Source organism: Grammomys surdaster, unplaced genomic scaffold (assembly GCF_004785775.1).
Source record: "Grammomys surdaster isolate TR1022 unplaced genomic scaffold, NIH_TR_1.0 229, whole genome shotgun sequence".
NCBI classification, from domain to species: Eukaryota; Metazoa; Chordata; class Mammalia; order Rodentia; family Muridae; genus Grammomys; species Grammomys surdaster.
This window is the reverse complement of record NW_021604674.1, coordinates 1,087,086-1,093,813: the sequence shown is the minus strand read 5'-3', so window position 1 is coordinate 1,093,813 and position 6,728 is coordinate 1,087,086. Positions and strand designations below refer to the sequence as shown.

Genomic DNA, 6,728 nt, shown 5'->3' with positions numbered 1-6,728 from the left:
TTGAAAAAGGTGGCTGTGAGCTGCCTGATGTGGGTATGAGAAGTTGAGTTTGGCTCCTCTGGAAGAGTTGTTAAGTTAACCTCTGGGTCATCACTGCAGCTGACTCTTTAACATTTTCATGAGGTGCTCTCTCTCCTTTTTTCTCTTTCCTCTTCTTTTCTCTTCTCTCCCACTCCATTTTGCTTTTCATTTTTTTTAATTCTTTGTAAATAAGTGGGACACTTGTGATAATATTAGGTTAACTCAGGATCATTCTATCTTTATAGTTCCTTGTCTATGAAAGCATGCTCATTATTGGAAACCAGAATAAGGGTGTGCATGTATCTGGGAGCTAATATTTTGCTTATCACATTTCCTTCCCCTTTAAACTTAGTATATTGATGACTATGATTTGAAATTTTCTTTGAAGAAATGTAACAATTGGATAGTATATTTGGAAAGACTCTGAAAGAACAGATGAATAAGTAAGAAAGTCAGTGTTAGGGTATGACTTTAGCATAAAGAAAAAGTCCCCCAGCTGCTGTGCTCCTACGTGCTTACATGTGGTTCCAACTTTCAGTGTACAAACTCTCAGTGTTGAACATTAAACATCAATGCAGTGATGTCTTTGTTCTTCTGGTATGTATCTTGCTTTCATAATATCAATCTTGGCTTTGAGCAGATGTAGGATGAAAATACCAAAGTAAATGAAATTACACAAAAATGCAATTGTAGGCCTGAATGTTTTAACCTCATATCTAAACAAACAAATATGCACTTGAGACCAAAGCCAGCCTTTCTATTCTGGGTCCTGCCAAGTTTCTCAGTCTCTAGCATAGGGCCAAATTCAAGGTATTTTTTCCCTTCCAAAACTGGCATATCTCTGCTTATAGATTCAGGATATTTAGGTCACATAAACGTTTTATGGAAGGACCTGCAATCTCAGTAAAAATGTTACACTTACTATTGCTTAGTGAGTTTTGATTTTGCATGTAAATTCTTTGGGATGGATAATCGTTGGAATCACCAACTCTCTTTGATCTCAGATGAAACCTGTTTATATTTAGTGTTCTGTGTGGTCCACCCTTTCAACGACAAGAATGTATATTTGATAAGAAAGTTGGACTTCATTACTTGTGTAACGAAGTAAACCCACAGGCATCTGCTAGCTGAATTAGGTGTACAAAAAAACCAGATCATTTTTTTTCATTTTATTGGATATTTTCTTTATTTACATTTCAAATGTTATCCCTTTTCTTGGTTTCCCCACCAGAAACCCTCTGTCCTGTTCTTCCTCTCCCTGCTTCTGTGAGGATATTCCCCCACCCACTCACTCCTACCTCCCCACCCTTGTATTCCTCTACACTTGGGGATCAAGCCTTCACAGGACCAAGGGTCTCTCCTTCCATTGATGCCCGTATAGAATCACCAAACACAGACACTATTGTGAATGCCAAGAGAAAAACAGATCCTTAAAGTGACTTTTCCACAGTAGGGCCCAGAGTTCTTGTCTCCTTTGTCTTGTAGCCCTCCAATCTCCTGGAAAAAAAGTCAATTGCCCTGGGATAGCAATGTCATGAATTCCAGTGAAAGTTAGCCTTCAGTAGAATGTCTGATGGACTGATTTCTGTCACTCCAGCGTATGTAAACAGGTGCTTTGCAAAGAAGTTGACAGAAAACAGTGGACTGCTGTCCATAGTGTAACTTTTCAAGGATCCCTAGTCAACTAAACACAACGTTGTATTAAAATGTGAATGTGTACATACTGCTCTGTAGTATGAAAGGTCTTGGGTAGAGCCAAGGGACTAAAGTAAACAAGATTGGAGATGAGTTTTAATATTGCAGTCAAATGGTTCTTTTGAAAAATATTTATTTCTGTTTTTCAATCGACATTCAAAGTATTAGGTATTAGTATGTCACTTTCAAGCAGAATGTTTTGGTTGATTCTCCCCACTTCATCTCTTGCATCGTCCTTTCCCCCTTGCACCTCACTCCTCACTACCATGACCAAGACAACTATAAAACAAAGAGTTTATTGGAAGCTTACAGTTTCATAATGTTAAAGTCCATGATCAACATTGCTAGCAAAATATTTTTGTACACTGTGTAAAGTTTACCCTTGTATTATTTTGAACACTGATTTCTCTATCTCACTATGTGGTTTCAATGTGAACATGGCTTAGTTGTATTTATTCTTAGAAGCTCCTGTCTCCAGATTTAAACAGTCTTCCACATCCATTATCTGCCTTGCCAATAAAAGCCAATGAGCTAATACAGAGCTTTAGAGAGAATGAGGTGGGACTTCCAATTCTAGGAGGGGGTGGAGAAAGAGACAGGGAGGAACTGTGGGGAGACATGAAGAGAGGTCACCATCAGGAGAAGAAAGCTGAAACAAGAAAGGATGAAAAGACATCCAAGTAATGTGGAGATATTGTCTGGGAGGGATTCAAACCAGCCTGGAGGTTTAGAATGGAGTAATTGCTCAGTATTTGGCTCAAGGCAATTTTAATATATCTTAGTCTTGCTGTGTGGTTGTTGGGGACTAGCAAAGGTAACGAAATACAGCTGCTGGATTGATTAATTAATTATTTATATTAAAATAATTCATTCAGTACACCATAGTGGAGAAGATGAGAGCAGGCCAGCAGTCATGAGTAATAGAAGAGAGCTTGTATCTCAGCCAGAGCTACATGCCTATACTAGATCTCTGCTGTATGCCTGGTAATAGATTATTTGGTTCTATATTTTGTACCTTCTGTGACAGAAGCTCAGTAGCTCCAGATATAGATTGTTCCATAGTTGGGACAGGCTATTATTTTTTGGTACATTGTCTCAGTCTTTCCTATGTGTCTGTATCACACAGACTAAAGAGTGTTACAACTCCATTTCCAAGATTTCATCACGACTACGAACCCAGGTGTGAGATAAATTCTACCAACATGATTTCTTGAATTCAGTTTTGAAAAATGAAATAAGGAGGCAGCCTGGTGTAATTGTTAGTCAGGTGGGATTTGATATATCAGTGGCAGATTTCATCTTTCACTTTTAAGTGTCAGAATTAATATGCATGGTCATCATTATGGGTTATTAGCTCAACTCTAATCATGGAATTACTGATTTGGATGTTAGCACTACAGATTGGTGGTATTCACAGACTGTTGCACAGTGAATGAATGGCTATGGTGTTGGGCTAATTTCATAGTGATGGATTTTGGACTGTGCCTTCCTTAGTGGGATCTGTTCAGAACCATTCTGGAAACACCTAATAAACCAGCCTAGTGCCTTGTCTTTCATTCTTCCCACAACATTATGATTGCAATACTTAATTCATCTGCTAACTCTCCTTTGATAACTCTACTTTTCTTTAACAAAGAGACTGAGATTCCAGGAAATAACTTATACATAAGCATATAGTTACCTGCAGCCATGTCACTTGGAACTGACCTGATTTCATCAGAAACACACAACTCATTGCCAGTGGTGTGGCAGAGGTGAAACCCTGGTATAGTAATACCCAACTGTATATATATTTTTATTTATTTACATTTTAAATGTTGTCCTCCTTCCAGGTTCCCCCTCCACAACTCCCCCACCCTATCCCTCCTCCCCTTGCCTCTAGAGGGTACTCCCTCACCCACCCAGCCACTCCCACCTCACTCTTCTAGTACCTCCCTTCTCTAGGGCAACAAGCCTCTACAGGACCAAGCAAACCACCTCTCACTGAGAGCAGACGAGGCAGTCCTCTGCTACATATGTAGCTGGGGCCATGGACCAGCCCATGTATGCTCTTTGGTTGGTGGCTTAGTCCCTGGGAGCTCTGAGGGATCTGGTTAGTTGACACTGTTGTTCTTCCTATAGGATTGCAACCCCCTTCAGCTCCTTCAGTCCTTTCCCCAACTCTTCCATTGGGGTCCGAGACCTCAGTCCAATGATTGGGTGTTAGTATCTGCATCTGTCTTAGTTAGCTGACGGTAGAGCCTCTCAGAGAACAGCCATACCAGGCTCCTGTCTGCAAGCAAATCTTGGCATAAGCAATTTTCATATTAGTGTATTTCTAGGAAAGATAGAATTAATTTAAGATTTCCTGAATAACTTATGAATGGTGTTTGTGTGTGTGAGTTTGTGCACCGGCTTGTTGTTAGACTACTCATATGTACAGGAGACTAGGATAAAGTGGATTTGACTTTTATCAAGGCGTGTTGCTGTCTAATACTTTGATATATTACACACTAACAGGCTTAATTTCTCCACTAACATCTGCTGTTTCCCTTAACATAAAAATTACATGTTTGTGAAACTATTATATTTATTAACAGTTTTTATTCTATTTTAAAAAGTTTTTAAAAGTAATTTTAGCATACAAATAATAAGTTTCATTATGGCATCACCACACATATTATTATTCTGTTATTTCATACATATTAAGATGTTATTGTATCTTAATCATATTTGTAACACTCCTACTCCTATTCCCTGACCTTAGTCCCACTTATTCTTTCCTTTCACATGTGTGTATGTATGTACATATAAATTTCATGAAATACATAACACACACATATATAAATTTACCTTTCATATATGAGAGGAATTGCTTAGGAATTGCTTTTTCTTTGCCATTACTCCTTATTGCTTCTCTTTGCTCTCCTTCTAGGCCCATTCCTCCCTCTTAGAGTTTCCTTTTACTTTCATATCTCACAAAAAGACATGTTCATGTATATTTAGACTTCCATATAGGTCAGTTTATCAGATATAACATGGCACTTACCTTTATAAACTGATTAGTTTTACTAAACTTGATGATCTCCACTTCCACTAATTTTGCCACAAATGAGATAAATTCACTTTTTTTATGGGTGAATAAAATTCCATTATTTTATTTATTCTCCTTTGCCTGCATCTGTAGATAGGCATCTAGGCTTGCTTCATATCTTGACTATTGAAAATAATTCAGCATTATACATGAATGTACAAGTATCTCTGTTACGTTCTAACAGGATATACCCAGTAGTGATCTCACTAGGTTATATGGGAATTATATTTTTCTATTTTTAAGAAGCTCCTAACTGACTTCTATAGTGATTCTTTCAGTTTTTATTGCCACCATTTTGTAATATATAAGGTTCTTCTTTTTTCACATGCTCACTAAGGTTGGTTGGTTGCTCTCTTGTTGAAGGCTGTTCTGACTACAATGAAAAGGAATCTCAAAGTATGTTTACTTTCTGTTTTCTTCTGGTCAAATATTTATAACAGTTTTTTTCAAATGTTTATTTGACATTTGTATTTATTGTTGGAAACTTGTCAATAATTCATTTGCCCATTTACATTTTCTTTTATTGAAAACATGTTTTTTTTTTTCACTACAATATGTTCTAATTAAGGTTTTTGCTTCACCTACTCTTCCAAGTTTTTTTTCCCACCTCCTCTGCCATCCAGATACACACCATTTATGTCTCTTATTACAAAACGGACAGACACTTGTCCCTAGAATCATTACAGGTGTGTTGCTGTGTGTTATGTGTACATCAGTAGGTGGCAGAGAGGAGAGACAGATGCTATGTCTACACTCAGTGTTTTGACGTATGAACATCTGAATGGCTAGTAGCCTAACATTCCTAGAAAAGAAGTAGGCCTGGACAGAGTCCCAGGTGGGAAGCAAGACAGAGACTAGAAGAACCCCACTTGGGACTTTATGCCCAGGGCAGGAGTGAGCTTGAGGCCAACAACCCTTGAAAGGGGCTGCTTGGGCAGAGCAGGCAAGCACTAGATAGGCACCATGGGGACCAGACAGGAAGCTAGCCTGAGATAGCCACCAGTCTGGCACTGTTTAGGCCTTGGGGCACCAGACCATGACCAACACGACCCCTGCCAAGTGCCATAATGCATGGATCTGGCATAGCACTTCTGAGACCACTAGTGAGACATCTGAAGGCTATGCAGAGCTGTACTCAACCCTTGCCTGGACACTGTGGGAGATCTGACCCTGGGGGCATGAGAGCAGGAGAGCTGACGTCATCCCTAGCTAGCTGCAGTACTCAGAAAAGTAGGCCACACATTGCAGGATTTGGGGGTGAGCCGGCCCCTAGGATACAAGTGTGGGACATCCACTTGTATCTTGTGAGGTGGTGTGAATGAAGGAGAGATACCCTCCTTTTCCCTTTCCGTTCATCACCTGAGGTAGGTAGGGGAGACCTGGTCCTGGTGTCATGAGAGCAGAAGAGCTGTCCCTCCCCCTCACCATCTGCAGCACTCTAGAGAACGGGCAGCATAGCAGAGCTGGTTCTGATGTGCAGGTTTTGGTGAGCTGGCCCTGCTTCTTGTTTGTTGGATGGTGTCTCAGACAAGGGAGAGATACCTTCCTCTCCTCCTTCATTTCTTGCCATCTATAGCAAGTGGGAGAGCTGGCCCCAGGGTCATGAGAGTGGGAGAAATGGTCATGTCCCTCACGGGTTGCAAAACTCAGGAGATTGGGCCTTGTACCTTGCCTGGGAAGCAGAGTAGAGCTGGTCCTGTTTGCATGTTTGCTGGTTAGCTGGCTCTGATGGTGTTAGAGTCGGGATTCTGTGGGCTAATAAGCTCACATACTTCTCAAGCCTAAATCAAGGGCTTTGAATTGTCCCAACCTAACATCTACCCCATTAAACTGCTAGAGTACATGAAGGGACCAGTCCTACAGATCCAAAACTACACAATCTCCACAACACAGCTCAACAATAGGTTATCCAAGAGGAGCCACAGTGAGGTTCCACTAT

The 6,728-nt window shown here is 40.1% G+C and overlaps 1 non-coding gene across 1 annotated transcript; it reads left to right on the top strand.

Annotated features, from left to right (window-relative positions):
* The first annotated feature begins 5,453 nt into the window (after positions 1 to 5,453).
* Positions 5,454 to 5,590, top strand: LOC114626193. The gene has a single exon (XR_003712194.1). It is a non-coding gene; the product is annotated as a small nucleolar RNA SNORA17 (small nucleolar RNA).
* Positions 5,591 to 6,728: the final 1,138 nt, after the last annotated feature.